At 40.6% G+C, this 16,442-nt stretch overlaps 2 long non-coding RNA genes across 4 annotated transcripts in view; both read right to left on the bottom strand.

Moving 5' to 3' along the window:
* LOC116709632 (uncharacterized) overlaps positions 1-3,233 on the bottom strand; it is a 35,123-nt gene extending 31,890 nt beyond the window's left edge. Inside the window, exon 1 of the long non-coding RNA XR_004336918.1 lies at positions 3,120-3,233. This is a non-coding gene — a long non-coding RNA (uncharacterized LOC116709632). The remainder of the gene's footprint in view (positions 1-3,119) is intronic.
* A 318-nt stretch (positions 3,234-3,551) lies between these two features.
* The window catches only part of LOC116709349 (uncharacterized), a 36,852-nt gene continuing 23,961 nt past the window's right edge, over positions 3,552-16,442 (bottom strand). The window contains exons 4-5 of one of the 3 annotated variants that reach the window (XR_004336849.1): positions 15,671-15,742; positions 3,552-3,796 (exon numbers count right to left, since the gene is read on the bottom strand). This is a non-coding gene — a long non-coding RNA (uncharacterized LOC116709349). Of the gene's footprint in view, positions 3,797-8,308; positions 8,348-14,957; positions 15,219-15,670; positions 15,743-16,442 lie in introns of those variants that run through there. The other 2 variants (XR_004336851.1, XR_004336850.1) reach the window with 2 other exon arrangements.

The following is a 16,442-nucleotide window of genomic DNA, read 5'->3' as shown; positions in this document are numbered from 1 at the left end:
ATTTATTTAATATGTTGCTTCTATCTGTGCTGGAGTCACATTTTATGCATATTTCATTCAATTTCCATTCATTTTATTTTTATACAGTTAAAATATTCACATCCCTGTTTTGATTTTGATTTAAAATATTGTTAATTATTGGTTTGTCAAAAAACTCACTTTGTTGATTAAGATTTACTTGTAAAAACAATAAAATATTTTTATAGGCAGTGAAGGCGATAAAGTGGAACATAAAATAACTCAAATGTTCATTTGTTCCTGTTAGTGTCAGACTATTTTGTACCAAATCTTTGCAAATTACCACCAAATATTGGAGATAATAAAATAAAGTTGAACTTGTCTTTAGGAAATGTTGCTGACATATTCACTAATTACAGAAATATATCAATGCTTGACTTCTTTCTGTACCAATGTGCAGGATAAATATTCAGCATCTGATTTCTCTACTTTACTTTTAGCAAAATATAAATGCAACACTTTTAAAGCCAGTACAGTACTGTACAAGAAGGTATTAAAGTTGTAACTTTGGTCAAGTTTTTGATTTATTACCGCAGCCTCTCTGTGACGTCCCTCACATCCTTATCCCAGAGTCCAATCTGTTTCATTTGTTGCTATCTGCCTCATTTCTGGTTATCTGGGATGAAGAAACTCTGACAAATGGCCGCTGTCTGTCTACCATCTGCGCTTGTGAGCAAATCTCACGACCTCCATGTTTATCCTTCAGCGCGCTCAGTGGAAACTAATGGTGGCCGCGTTGTTCTGGTGTGTGGAAGCAGACAGGGTTGGCGACCTTTTCAGAGGGTGATCATTTAATCAACACAGACAGCCTTTCTGGGACCACTTGCCATTTATCTGGTCTACAAGATTAGGCCCCCTGGTGCAACAACAAACTGATCGAATCATCGTCCCCGGACGGGAAAGTGACAGCAAGAAAACACGGAAATCAATGGCTCAGCAGCCAGAGTTAATATCTTGGGAATTATGGAGGCATCCATCCAGTTTTCCACACCTGGATCAACATGTTGACGTTCAGTATGGGAGGGAAACTGGGTCAGGCTACATTTTCTGTACCGTGTAAACTATGAAATGACTTTTATCTTGAGCATGATGAATGTTATCATACGATGCTGATCAGAGGTTTGCATGACTGTCACAGTAATTACTGGTTTCTTAAAACCAGTTTGGATTTAGGCAGTTTTCTGTCTCTATATACAGGCTCAAATATAAATATAGAGTTTAATGTGATTTAGCTGCAAGTTACAAAGAAAACATTTTTGTTGCCCTTTAAAGGTTTCAGGCTTAAACCTATCAGAACCAGAGTTCACCTAGTCTGGTTGTTTATTTCGGTGCATAAAAGCCTCCATTTTTAATCATACTCCATGCATTTTTAATATGGCTGATGTCAGGGTCATTGTTGTAGTCCTGACCTCTGCAGCCATTGCTGCACCTTATTGTTAGCCGGCTATAAATTCACCTATAAAACCCGTCCATACCTTCACTCACTCATCAATATTTCCAACAACACTTACATTTTATGTTCTAATAAGTTCATCACCATGATTCACTGGATAAAGTGTAATAAGATGAAGCTTTTCAATAGTTATAAAAAAATCAGAAATATGTTTAAAAGTCCAGTCTGTGCCAAGAACCGATAAATTTAACTGAACTGGACGGTTTCTTATAAGAAGAGTGGTGAAATATCGCTGTCAGATTATGGATGTAACAACTTGCTTATAGAATTTTTATCCAAATATTGATAGGTTTATATGTGTACATTTAATTGGATGGGAGCGAAGGCGCCTGCATTTTAAGCTTATGCTCCCAGTTTTTGTTTTTCCAGTACAGTGAAGTAAAAGTTTTCAGTGTTAAGAGGCCAAAATGAAGGTGACGTTCCTGCTGGAGGTGAAATGTGGGTCTAAACTCCTGCCTGGCTCTTTAAATGAGAAGCTCCACCAGCAGAGTCACTGAGAATAGTTTCCGCTTTGATTTATGATGTGTTATTATGAGGCTCTCAGGGAAATACGCAGCAATTAAAACCCGTCTCATTAACTGTAAACTCTCAACTCTTATATTTTATGACTTACAGTTAAACAGTTCTTCCTCTGACTGAAGAAAACAGCTGCTTAAGTTCAGGTTATCCTGGAACACTAATAATACAATCCGCAGGACAACTGTCAGCTTAATGCCAGAGTTTCATTTGTGACTCAAACAATCAGCTTAATGCTCTGGCCAAAAATCTAATGCCACCAGATGAATCTTTGGCCTGAATCTAATCATGATGGAAAACACCCTTAGTCTTATTAAAACATTCCCACTCCAACCAACAGACGCTGGGTGAATACGACTCTGCAGCAGAAGCTCCTCCATCAGTCGGCTCAGCATCCGGTGCACAAAACCCCAATTATCTGTTTTTACTGAATTTAATGGAGTCTGGAAAGAAAGTTTCTTATTTATGTCTAAATGTATTTTCCTAAAAGCAGGTAATAAACATTTTCATCTTGTGAGAACAAAATAAGCAGCCAGGATGGTGACTTTGGAGGAGCTGCACTTCACAAACTTGACCTTTATCCATTAGAGGAAGGAGAAAACGAACGATGACCAAAACATGTAAGAAGTTCGATTTAATGTTTACTGGATGCACTCTGATCAAATGAAACCCAAACAGAAAAGCTACGTTCACACAGCAGCTGAACGCAACACGCAGTCTGAACGGCCCAGTTCTGACCATTTCAGAAACCCAATCTGTGCCACTTCCATGGAACTAAATCATCTCTGATTGTCTGCAAGCGTCTGCAGTCTGAACGGCCATGCAGCATTTTATCAGACTTTTGCTTTGTTAATGTGAGACGTGAAAATAATTCTGCTGCAGAAGCCAGACAGTAGATATGGCTGAACGTGACTTTTTCCTTACATTCTTTCATCTGGGCACCATGCTTTCGTTCTCGACATCTTTAAAATCCATCCAGAGGCAGCGGCGGCCATCTTTACTGCCGTAAACAGAGCGCTGCTGCAGCCAGAGCGCCACCAGTTAACTTTACGGCCTTAATGTCCCCTCAAAATTATTTTAGTTTATTGGTTTAAGTTTGAAGTTTAGAACAGAAGGAAAACAGTGAACTCACCGACCAGACGGTCCACTGCTTCTCTGCTTCAGCTTTTTATTTTCCTGCCCTGTGTATATATTTTAAAAAGTGGTTAAAGTACATCCCACAAGTGCAACAACAGCTATGGTACATTTACTTTACAAGGCCTGGACTTGCATCACTCAAAGAGCCACATCGTAAATTCCTGGCCAAATTCATGCGGCGACACGTTTCATGCACCACTGCAGCAAACACAAGAAGTGCATATTAGAAACAGGCTGACGAGGAGGAGAGACAAGCCCAGCCAGGAGCACGCATCCATGTTCCACATATTAAATATGAATCAATTACATAAGCAGCCTCGACTCAATCATGTATCTGAACAGAAAACAAATTTTTCATCCCTTTCCCTGCGGGGTAAAAAGAGAAAATAAGAGCTCTCAGAGGAACCAGAACCTCCAGCTTCGGTCGGAGATCTGGGTGGATCAGGGCTAAACTGACTGAGACACAGCTGGATGAATAAATTAGTAATGCAGCTTGTAACAAATTCATTTACATCCATACCAGGCTCATTACCGTCTTCTTTCAGGCCGATTGCGTCCTAACTCATTCTCCTTTATTGGTGCTGCTGTGACTGTAACAGTGTGAGCGCTAGCTGGTAGCCTGGGGTGATAAATGGAGGGACGGGAACGCGGCCAGCACAAGGAAAACCGAGTCTGAAACACAAAGAGGTAGAAAGATAAATGTTTGATGCTGTAAACAGGACAGAATCTGAGTTTATAATACGCTCCTAGTTTACATTAAAGCTGCTGATCAGAAAAGAAAATATCCCAACGACACAAAAGTGAAAACTTTTTAAAAGGTTTTTGTCTCATCTCTTCTGGAAAAAAATCTAGCTCAGCATTTCAGTGACAGTTGATGATATAAACAGCCAAACATGTCGGCAGCGGATTGAAGGTCTGGGCTTTATATGCTGTTAACCGATGGAACCATGAATCGTGAATATTTGGCCACCAGGTTTTTATTTACCTGACCCTGAAGCACGTTTGTCTTTTTCAATAGCTAAAGAGCTAAAGGACACCAGCAAGTGATGGTTTGGATTGGCCTAGTCAAAGTCTTAACTTGGATTTAGATATTTTAACAGTCTGCTGGAAAGAAGAGCAGGTCACATGTCATCCATAGTAAAGTGAAAGACTCATTAGCAGACATCACTAACAGTTTCAGTAGATTTTTTCCTCTCTTATACATGAATTTATAATTAAAAATCTTCATTTGTTTTTATTTTTTTGCCTGATATTAAATAGCCTGATTTGAAATGAGCAAAAAGAAGAAATGTGTAGAGGTTGAGTAAATTCTTGTGATGACTTCCTGGATATTTTCATGCTTCCGTAACTTTATTGGGAACTCAGACAAGCTTTTAATTACACAACACATTTTAATCAATAGCTTTAAATGAGGAGAGCGCTGCTGAACCTGCTGGGATGGATTTACAAAACGCAATAACACCAAGAACACCTCCACTCTATACTCTGTCTCTTAGATGAATTAATTAGGGTTAAGAAAGCATGTTGTTTACTGAATCAATAGTGCAACATTTCAGCAGAATAATCATGCTGTAATTATGTGGGAATTGGATGTTATACAACCCAGGAAGAGACGGAATCAGTGAAGAGCTGATTAATATTCCAGTTGGATTCCAGTAAGATGTTGAGTCGAAGCACATCATCATTTTCTTCCTTACAGTCACAATCGCCCCGGACAAACGCCACAGCCGGCTGGCTGCTGAGTGGGATCAAAGTGACAGCGCTGGAATGGCCGGCGGCCTGAAGCCAAGGTGAAAAAGCTCTCCTCAAATGGAAGCAGAAAACAACCGAGCAGAAAGGTTGAGGTGGTTCTGCTGGGAAATCAACTGGAGGAGCGAATAAGACCTCACATCAGTGACTCAGGATCTCAGGAATGAGAAACATTATGAGGAGTTTTTCTGTGCTGGAAGTTAAACTATTTTCACCTTATAATGACCAGAAAAACGATGCATTTAGCTCCAAGGGGCAACATTATGTGTTCTCAAGCCACATAGTGACAATCAAGTAACTATGTTTCCTTCAGTCGATAAAAATGCTGCATATGTCAAATATGACTTAAAAGAAATTTGGGTTTATAATTTAATGCCTCCGTCTCTTTAAAAAGCTCCTGATCTTTCTGAAGCTCCGCCTCCAAGAAGTCATCCCAAAATGTCTCCTCTATTAACCCTTTAGCAACATTTTTACCAGCGTTTCACTGAGAAGTAGCTCCTATAGTGAGCTCAGCAGTCCCAACAGATGTTTGCTAATTGCTCCTGGCAATTCTCCTTTAGGAGCTGAGTGGGGGAGGAGCTGTGCCTAAAAGGCGGGGCTAGGTCCACGCAGGCGTTTTGCTCAGCTCAATGGTTACCATGGAGATTAAAGGACTTCTCAAACAGCGCTCCAGGTGCGTCTTTGATGAGGTGAAAACACTTTAACATGATTTAAAGCAAAAATAAATTCTGTTTTACATAAAACTGCCATTAAAACAGAAGGATCAGTCACATCTCGTCTTCATGTCTCCCATCGACGCTCTCCACTGCGCATCCGTCACTCAGCACAGAGCCATAACCCTCCGCTTCCTCCTGCATGAACACCAACATGAACACACCCAGGCAGTGATCTGAATGCAAGGAAGGAGCGAGGAGGAGGAGCAGCAGCTGTGCAGAACGGGAGGAGAAAGGTTAAGCTTTGTGCCGCTGGTGACAGCACAGCGAGGATGAACCCAGGATGGAGCCGTTTCTGTAAACAGGAACAAGGCAGGCTGGCAGCAGCCGCCGCTGACTGACAGCTCCATGTCCCCATATGAAACACAGAGAATCCAGATTTGATCTGCAGAAACTGAGACATTTTCACCATTTCCTCATATCAAGACAACATGTTTCTGTTTTCATCAGCTGGGAGACGATGAGAACCCGGCCAGGTTTATCATCCGACTGGACAGGGCTGCTAACTGCACCCAGCAGCTACAGAGATGGATGGTAATTGTTCGTTCCTCTGGAGGGAAGTCCAGCACTTTGCCAAAAACAGACAGCGGCTCTTCTTTCTGTCAGGACACAGAATGAGGAGACAGCAGTCCCACAAGCCGCACAATCAATATGAAAGTCTAAGTCTATGTAAGGAATACATTATACGGTTCTATCCATCAGGCTTTGGGACTAAAGCCAATGTGAAACTGGGACAAGCAGACAACCGTGGGAAAATAAGTAGCAAGAAGGGAAATTTATATTTTTATTTACACTTTTGGCCAATTAAGTAAAATCATCTTTTCTCTCTTGCTAAAGCAGCTATAAGCTGTGCATGTATTGTGTGGTGGCACAGATCCACTAATCTGCTAATCAGGGAGCTGGTTTATTTAGCGCTTTAGTTAACTTTGGAAACATTTAGCACACTTAGTTTCCCCTAAATTAATTCTTCTGGATAATTTCTAAAGCGCTAATATACTTGGCTGTTTCATAAACTTTCAGTTGAATAAAGTTAATCATCTGTGTTGAAGTTTTGGTCGTCTGTAAAGATTTCTTCAAGTACTTAGACATTTACATTTGTGCTTTTATTTTGAAGACTGTTTACACAGCAGTTCCACTTCCTCTCCTCACGTTTTTTAAAAATATATTTCTTTTTATTGAAATAAATTGAAATATATTTCTGTTTCTTTCTATCGAATAATATATATTATATATTTCATTTTATAAAAAGAAATACAAAATAAACAAAAATAAATAATATACTTTCAAACTATTTAACAAAATCCAGGGAGATTATTCACAAATATATTAAATAAGGTTCATAAATCAAGATTTTTTGGCTTTCTTACATTTTCTCCATCAGTGATGCAATGCAGCAAATTAGCAGTTTTAGTTTGTGACCAAACATCTGCTGAGGCCAAATCAGCAACAGAATTATCAAAAATAAAATATCTGTTCCAAAGAATCGCTTCCTGGGTTCAATCTGTACAGAGAAAATGGAGTTTGACCCTCTAAAGGTGAAACACGCCACATCACTGTCACAGACGGTCAAACATGTTAGATGTTAGCACTTTAGTTTCTGCTAATGTCATGTAGCTCTTTAGTGTTGGCATAACTAATGTTAATGTTTAGGGCTTTAGGGTTGGTGCAACTAGCTTTTTAGTTAGCGGTGCCCTCCACTGCACATTACAGTTGGATGGCTCATGCCTCCATCTTTCATCAGTGGCTAAAATGGCAGCCGGGTTGATGGCGTGTCCAGGGTTCACTCCGAGTCTTGAGAAAGTTATCAGAACCTCTGTGACCTTGAGCAAGTGGTTGGATAAAACGACAGAAATGAAGAGCTTCAGATGAGAATGGGAGCCATTGACCTGCAGAGAGGAGATGATGCTGATAACTGGAGAGAGATGGAAGCTGACAACATGCTGGATATTTTCACATGAGAGGCTTTTTGGCTCTTGGCATCCATCTCCTTCATTCTCCTGTCCTCCTTTTGTCCCAGCGCCGCCTCGCCTGAAGCCGGCTGATTCTGCAGCCTTTTACTTTACAAAGTCAGTCTAACAGACAGATGGCTGAAACTGTTTCTTCCTTCTATTGGAAATAAACCAGAATAACTCAGAGATAAAGGAAACTAGAACTGCACTAAGTGTTGTAATGTGAATACAATGTTAACCATCATTAGATGACTAGAGACCAAACACACACACACTACAAGCTGAAATATTAAATAAATAAACCACAAGAATACTGACCAAATCTGTACATCATTTTTCTGTCTCTAACATGGTGAATTATATCCAAAGTCTCAATGATATTTTCACTGGTTTCCATGTAATCGACCAAAAACCCAAACTCTGTTCCTCCAAACCTCGGTCTGGGTTCTGTTGAAGTGAACTCTGGCTCGGTTTGAATATGTGAACGCCAAGTAGAACGGAGACCGCTCCAAAAACAGGAAGCGGATTACAGTGCAGGGCATTCTGGGTAAATGCAACCAAAGCTACCGTGTTAGCCTAGCACTAGCAGCAGAAATGACTAATAGTTTTTAGCCAAAGACTAAAGAGAAATCCTCCAGCCGCTAAAATCTGACGCCTCCATTTTGTTTCCATCTGGTGAAGAAGGAAGTTGCTCTCAGAGTCTTCAGAGGTTTTTGTGCTGTTTCCTTCAGTGGTTCTTGGTGCAGCGCCCCCACAGGCCAGGAGGGGAACAGGTTGGTTTGACTCAGAGCAGAGAGGAAGAACCGCAGCAGCTGGAGACGAAACAAATGTTACCATTTGGCCCCCAATCGAACCGAGTCTACCGGACTACCAGGTGGGAAAACAGCCTTATTAAACTGTGTCTGTTTCCGGTTTGGTATGTAAAGTGAATCTAATGGTTGCTATGGAGACCTGGAGTTCCCCAGCTGTGAGCTTTGGAGACTTTTTTTAGCCTTCTCTAACATCAAGAATAATATGGGTCAATATTCAGCTTGGAGGTCGCTCTGCCATGTCATGTTTATATTTATTCATTAAGCCCTTGAGAACCAAACAGACATTCCTATAAACTCCAAGGAGAATAAAACAATATTTTTTCCCTGTGTTTGATTTTGCGCCTGTGATAAAGGATGGATTTCACCAGGGCTGTCAGCAGATTTGTCTGCGTCTGGTTGCCATCCACCTGGGCCAGCGGCGCCTCGGGTGAATCTCCATCAGCGATCATCTCCTGTCACTACAGACAGTCAGGCGGCGGCGCCCTGTGGCCTGCAGAGTCACGGTTAAACGCAGCGCACTTTTCTTCTGGCTGGCATGTCGCCCAGCAGGGTGGCAGCCTGCCGTGTCATCCAGCCATTAATACAAACACTGAGCAGTGTGTCGCTCTGTGTGTGTGTGTGTGAAATGAACCAAACCTTGTGCAATAGTGTGTTTAATTATTAGTTTCCCTCCATTGAAAGCCACAGAGGCTGCAGCCATCGGTCTGAGGAAGAGCGCTTCTGAAAGTCATTTTTACTTAAAGCAGATGAGTTGAGAGCATTGAATATGATTAATAACCCAAACAGACATTTGTTAAATTAATCAGGCGATCATAGATGTAGATTTTGAAGAAGCAGCTCATTTCCATCCAGTTAGGATGAGTAAGATCCAAACGTCTGTTTCACATGCTGATGATCGCTGCAGAGAAATTTACAGCAGAGTCCAGGATCTTTTCATCCGATGATGTAACCATGTCAACCCATCACAAGGCTGCTCTGGTGCCCCTGATTGGTCCTCTACCTGCCTTATCACCTGAGGGAATATGACTCACCAGACCTCCATTAAGAAACTGTCATATCGCTGTCTGGATTCGGTTCATCACTGACCGCTGCAACAGGAATCAGCTCCAGTGTTCGTCTCCATAAGGGAGCAGAAACAGAAGAGGCTTTTAGCAGGGATAACCTTGATGCTGTTGTTTAGTGAGCTGAATATTCCTCCGTGTTTCTTGGCTGCAGCTGATATTATTTTATGTTAATCAACTGAGAGCTGTAATGTTTGCCAGAGATTAAAACGTAAAAGGCTCTTTAAATCACAGTACGCCGCTCTGCAGAGTGCATGGTGATGTTAAAACCTCAGGTTGTTTCTGATTGCTGCCACACCTGTTCTCAATCATCCAACACTCAGAGTGTATTCACACCTGATCTGTTTAGGTCCTCTTTAAACAGACCAGAGTTCATTTCCCCATTGGTCTGGACCTTTTCTCAAAAAATACTCAAACAACCAACCAAACCCAGAACTACTTTCTGAAGCATCTCAGTGAATACAGAACGACCTCCAGCCGAACCAGCTGCAGGATACCAATATTTGTTCTGATTTTTTGAGCCACTGTAGCTGGGCATCATGGTAAGAATGAGTCCTTCAGTAGCTGCATTTCCATCAACCATAGTAAAATATGGTTAATATATAATATGGTTTTTTATTAAAAAAAACTTAATAAAAGGTTTTTGCGTTTGGGTGATGTGGTTTCTCAGCTATACTGGAATAGATGCATTTTGCAGAACTGCAATGGAAACACTTTTTGCATCATACAAGTCATGTAATCAACAGTCAGATGTTTCTACTGGAGGAAACCATGAAGAAGACGACAGGAAGTGGTAGGAAGATGCTGATTGTTTTTGTTTTTTCAGACAATGTGCAGCTGGTTTCTCCATCTCACGGTTCATAAAAAGCTGCATCATTCCAACGTGTTGAATTGATCGCTCTTCTGGAAAATCAACGACTACAATTTCCCCAAAGCTCTGCTTCCAAGTAGGTGGGGCTTGTCACTCCAACACCTGAATAAGACTGCCGGCGTTTCCTCTGATTGGCTGATAGATGATGAGCGTTAGCATCATGGCTGAATCTGAATATATCTGCTTTAACTGTTTACGTCCCTCACTGATGTTTAATGATTGTGTTTCTCAAATCTATGTAGAAATGTAGAGGGTCAGTTTAGGGACTTTGGTAAAACTCAGTTTTATCAAGCCGATAAGATATAAATTCTTAAAGGTTCCCATTCTGCATCAGGACAAAGCAAAGTGCTTGGTCGATGTCTAACAGAAAAAAATTGATCTCAGCAGAAAAGAGCCCAAAGCCTGTCTGCTTCATTACAGAACCACTCAGCCTGCCGTTTCCTCCTGGCTGCTTTTTAGGAACCGTGGAGTTGAATGAACACTATATGACCAAATTAAATAGATTTTACATATGATGAGTCATATTCCCTATAAATAAAACTTTAGGCGCTGGTCATTTGGATCTTTAACACAAACAATAAGAACCAAGGAGCAGCTGGGAGTCATTTTGAGTTTATATTTTGTGTGTCAAACAGACCAGCTCCTCCTTTGCTGCTCTGCTGAGTGAGACTGAGAACAGGCACAAGGGGAGAGGCATGACAGAGTGCATTGCTTATTTGACCCTTCATGCCAAACATCCTGAAGTCCTGCAACAAGCAAGACTTCATTTGAAGTTACTGGTTTGGTAAAAAGACAGTCAGCAGCATTTGGCTCATTTTTCTGAAGACAAAAACAAAAAAAATACAGAAAAAAGAGAAAAACTGTAATCCTCAATCTGTCCCACCCAGCAAAGATTAAGTCACATGTGCTATTGTGTTTATTTCACAAGACATAAAGCATCTCATTTGTAGAGATAAACACTCTTGTTGTATGAAAGAAAACTAAAATCTATGCTGAAGTAAACAGGAAAAGAATCAGTTTAACACGGTTTGTTTCCTCACTTCCTGCATTCGTCTGGAGCCACATTTGACTGATCTGAACCAGCAGGACTCAGGATGAACCCCTGAGGAACTCCACATGTAAGTGGAGCTGCAGCAGAAGAATCTGGACAGAGACAGCCGAGAGTGAAGCATGAACCTCAGACCTGTGGGAGATCTGTGCCTGAAGAGCAAGGAACAGAAACTAAAAGATGACGGTAGAAGAGGAGGTCTGCCAAACCAACAGACTGTGAAAGGACATCAGCAGTTTCAGCCTCTGATATACAACCAGCACCAGTTTTACATCCCAGATACTTTAGATCCCACTATTTACAGAGCTCGACTTCGATCCCAGCTAAAAGCATTTTTTTTGTTTATGCTGCTTCATGGTTCAGGGAAGTGAAGCAGATCAGAGATCAGAGAAAGGTTTTATAGCACATCTGAAAAGGCTGGTTTTAATCTGAAGTAAACCAGGAAATAATCCAAATAAAAACTCAAACCCCCCAGAATCACGGCTTTATGTGAATTATTAAACATATTTAATTTTTAGGTTAAGAAGAACGTGTGTGTTCATGTCTCTGCTGCAGAGCGGCAGGTCTCAGCACCGCTCCTCTAAAACTGTAAAAACATCAGACTCTGGTTAAATTTGACTGAAACAACTGAAAGAGAATTAAATGCTGCATACAAAAATATAATGTCTATTTTTAATTTGTTAGGTTATAAAAGTTTAAGGCATACTAAAAAAACCAATTTGTCAGACTGCAGAGGATCAGATGATACGTTTTCCCTTCTCCACTATTTAAAGCAGGTTTGCATTTGCTCCATTGTTCAGGCGTCTTTGTGTCAGAATATTATGCAAATCCTCCTCAGTCCGTCGCTCTGAGCTCTGGCTGCTCAGCACTGACTGGACTCACGAAGATGATAAAACTCAGCAAGAAATTCATGTAATTCTTTTTACAACAGATTTATCTAAACAGTAACTGCACATAAATAACTTACCCCAACGAGCAAAATAAAAAAAAAAAGATAACGATCCAGTTTTACTGACCATAAAAACTTAACGTGACTCAGAAATCTCCCTTTGTTGGCTAACAGGAACCATTTAGCAGATCTGAACACATTTCTGTCATGACTGGCGGTGATGGATGTGTCTGAAGAACAAAAGGAACCTGCAGCCAGTCGGACTCCCAGGATTCATCTGGACTCCCCTGTGGAGGACATATTGGATCTCAACAGGAGCTTTCTGACTAAATAAAGTCTAAGTAAATAATTAACGTCTGCAGAAACAAAGACAAGGATCTCAGGGTTGCTTCTGAATGTGACAGAGCTGAAATGGATCAGTTTATGCTGTGGTTGTTGTGCAGAAGATCCGATTCAGAGTTTCTTCTTCTCTACTGGACAGAAAAAGGAAAATATCTGCTGAAACCTGAAGAAAGAACAACGTTTCAGCGACTCTACAGGCCCTAAAAACAGGTTAGAATGATCAGATCTAAAAGTGAGACAGGAATAACATTGTTCAGAATTCATTCCTGTTGGTCTCACACACACACGCACACCCCCACACACCCCCACACACACACACCCCCACCCACACACACACGATTTATTTCAACGTAGTCAGAGGAGCATCAATTATGAATCACCTGCCTTCTTCACTATGCATCAGTTGAGGCAAAGCAAACAAAGACTTTATTCTATATTGAGTGCATGAAACTGAGAAATGACCTAAAAATACTTGAAGTGTGAATGTGTGTGCTATGCATGATGTGTTTGTGAGCTGAAGTGTTATTGCTGCAGCAGAAAGTCAGAAAATCAAACTCATGATTTCATGTTCACCTGGTGCTTTTAGGATGAAAGACTTTTCGCTGCCATCAGCTGAGCCACCAAACGGCCTCAGTAAAGATCTGAGCTCTGGCTGTGGAGACGAGCCTCCCTCCATCTCTCTGGCTGCAGCTCACACACCTTCAGCTCTGTTTTCGCTTTTCCATGAGGTTTGGAAATGTGTTTATGGAATTGTTTTTACAATTCTTCCAGAGTAAAACCTCAGCGATGTTTTACTTTTAATTATCTTTTACTGTTAAATATTACAGAAGCATATTGCATTCACCAAAGAAAAAAGAATCATTTTATCTCATAATTATGAGCGGTTATGAGAACCGGTGTCTGTGTTTAGTAATTTGGTGAATGCAATGCACGTCTGTAAAATATAAATCTTTGCAAAAGTTTCTTTATTTCTGAGCTCCACATTTTATTTGGACCTGATTTTACTCATATTTCCTCCTCAATGACCTGACCTGATTAAGGATCTTTAGTTTCTCTGTAACGCCTCCAATCGTTTCACTCCTGTTGCATCATTAATCCATCTAATTTCCAATACTGTCGGTAACTTCACGCTGCTGCCAATAAGTGACTGCAGATGGAGGGAATGGAGGCCAAACGTTCCTCCATCCAAGAAATCCCCAAACATCAGATTAAGGTCACAGCGGAGCATGAAGTCCAAACTGATCACGCTTCAGATCAAACAGCTTCTGACTCAGTGGCCATCCGTTGCTGCTCCTGGGTTCAACATGTCGCCTCCTCTGCACCTAACACAGACTCAACTCACTCCATCATGTTTATTATGGGAATTACTCCAGAAGCATGTTCTGAGGTCAGACACTGATGTTGGACAACAAGGTCTCCCCTCTCAGTCGCTGTCCATATCTGTTCCAAACTCCCTGATCCTGCTGCAGTCATGTTGGTCCAAACCTACAGAGTCTGGACCAGAAAGTTCTACAAAAAGTCTTAAAATGCAGAAATATTAAAAGTCACGTTTGTATCCAAGAAGCAAAGTCCGACTCCTGAAAGCCTGGCTTACATTGTGCTCTTCCATCCACCAAACTTTACATGTGAAACTCAGCTGAGCCAAGCTGCACCACTTGGTCAGGGGAACCGCTTCCTGAAGCCGGTTCTGATCCAGTCTGGAGAACGTTGGGTTTGTAGCTGTTGACTCTGCAGAGCCTGGAGGTTTGTCACTTCTGGCTGAGCTGCAGTTCTTCCCAATAACTTCAACAGTACAGCACATTAGCATATTGAAATTTAATAAGCAGCTTTAGAATAAAACAGGCTGTTTACTTTAACTAGATTTATCTCCTCCCTTCCTTCATCAGTGGAGCATGAAGATGTGAGCGTCTTGTTACTTTCATCCTTTCTCCTGACTGATTTTCCTGTTCAGACTTTAATCTCCATGAGAAATTTTTTTTTTTTGTTTTGTCAGTTCATATTAGCAGACAGAATTCCCAATCAGCTCCAACAGGAAGCAGTTAAATCCTGGATTAGTGGAGAAAGAGGAAGTGGAAACGATGGGAAGTGGTTCACTCTGGATCCGGATGTGTGCACGCTCAGCAGAAAGGGAAAACCGTGGGCCGTGGGACAAACTGCTGATCTGGGGAAAACTCTTTATCCTCCAGTGTCACCAGGTCTGCAGACCAAAAACCTCTGGACCCAGAAGTTTACATACATTCTCACTGCCTGAAGTTAAACCAGACCAAACCTCTCTTGTCTTAGGCCATTACCAACAAATCAGCAAAATTATTTATATTTGCTAAAAGCTACAATAACGACAGAAAAAAATATGTCATTTTTATTTATTAATGTCATCAGGATCAAAAGTTTACATGCAGTTTTCATGCAGAGGTCAACTCAAACTCCACGTCTCAAAAACTCACAGGACTAACCAGCAGACCTCAGGGGCAAAGCGACATTTTACTTCCAGGCGGCTCCAAAATATGAAACACAAGCCAGATGCTGCCTTCAGAGAAAACTTTGATCCAACTGTTTGTCTCCTTCCAGTCAGTCATCATGAACAAACAAACAGTTCAGCCGTTACATCACTTCCTGGTCCATCTGCTCTGTTTCTCCATCGTCTGCGTCAAATTATCCTTCTGCCTCAAACGGGGTCCAGACCAGAAACACAATGACCAATGAAAATAATGTAACCCAAAATAAAATCAGAGAACGATAAATTGATCAAAATTAAATATTTTACAATCTAAGAACCATCTACTGAGACTCTAATCAACCTTTGACCTCCAGCTGTCCTGGTAAATAAAACAGACGTGGCTCCTTTAAAACCGCCACACTGACAGCTAACTGAAGATTTGCTCATCAAAAACCATTTTCACACAAGATCCTTTAACTATGTATTGAATATTTACGGAGGATTTGGATAATTAGCCTGCAGCCTTAGTTCATTAGGAAGAGAGAATAAAATAATTACTGAGAGCAAATAAGGTCTAGTGTTCAGTAAAATATGAAGTAATGTTGTGAGGAAGTCTATTGGTGAATATAGAAGTGTAAAGAAGAGATCTGCAGGAGCTGACATGTCCTGAATCACCTGCCTCTCTTTGTCCTCTCCAGGGTGTTTGGACAAATCCGTCCCCAGGCGTCCAAACTCCATTTATAGTTCCTGGGACAGATGGAGAGAGAGGAATGGTTCAGAGGTTTGAGTTGGTGTTTTATGATGGTTTAGATGTAAAGCTAAAATATTAAATGTTTATGAAAACTATTATTTATTTAGTTCTATTATTTATATTTATTAAAATGTATTTTATTTCTACAGATGGAAGTTGTAAGATGGCAAACTCACCTGTGACTGAACAGTTTAGTCCTTCAGTCATAAGTGTATAGTCAAATCATACATTAAGAGAAATTTCAAGAGCAATTGGACACAGGAGATAATGCTAAATTTGATTATATCCAAAAGAAAGCTGGGGAATATAAAAATGTATTAGAATAAAGAAACTATTTATTATATGGAGTATGAGATTTGGTCACAGGATTAAAAAACACTTAAAATATTCATCCAGATATTCTACAGGTTGACGTGTTCACTGAGCACAAATGGAAAAAATACAATATATTTCCAAATACACACGAGATATTAATTAGAAATTTAAATAGAATAAAGGTAAATTAGAAGTGGAGGAATTGCTTCAGAGGTCATCTGGGGACGCAGTTTTTCCAGAGTTTTTAGTTCTTTAGATATTTTGGAAACGATCTGGTAGCATCATAGCACCTGTCCGAACTCTAATATAGAAGGTGGCGCTAATGCACCTTAAAGTTGTTCGCCAACCGCCATAAAAATGACAAGAAGAATATTAGAGGGT

The sequence above is a fragment of the Xiphophorus hellerii genome, chromosome 19, assembly GCF_003331165.1.
Source record: "Xiphophorus hellerii strain 12219 chromosome 19, Xiphophorus_hellerii-4.1, whole genome shotgun sequence".
Classification (NCBI taxonomy): domain Eukaryota; kingdom Metazoa; phylum Chordata; class Actinopteri; order Cyprinodontiformes; family Poeciliidae; genus Xiphophorus; species Xiphophorus hellerii.
Note: the sequence above shows the minus strand (reverse complement) of the source record. Positions and strands in the feature narration are given on the sequence as shown.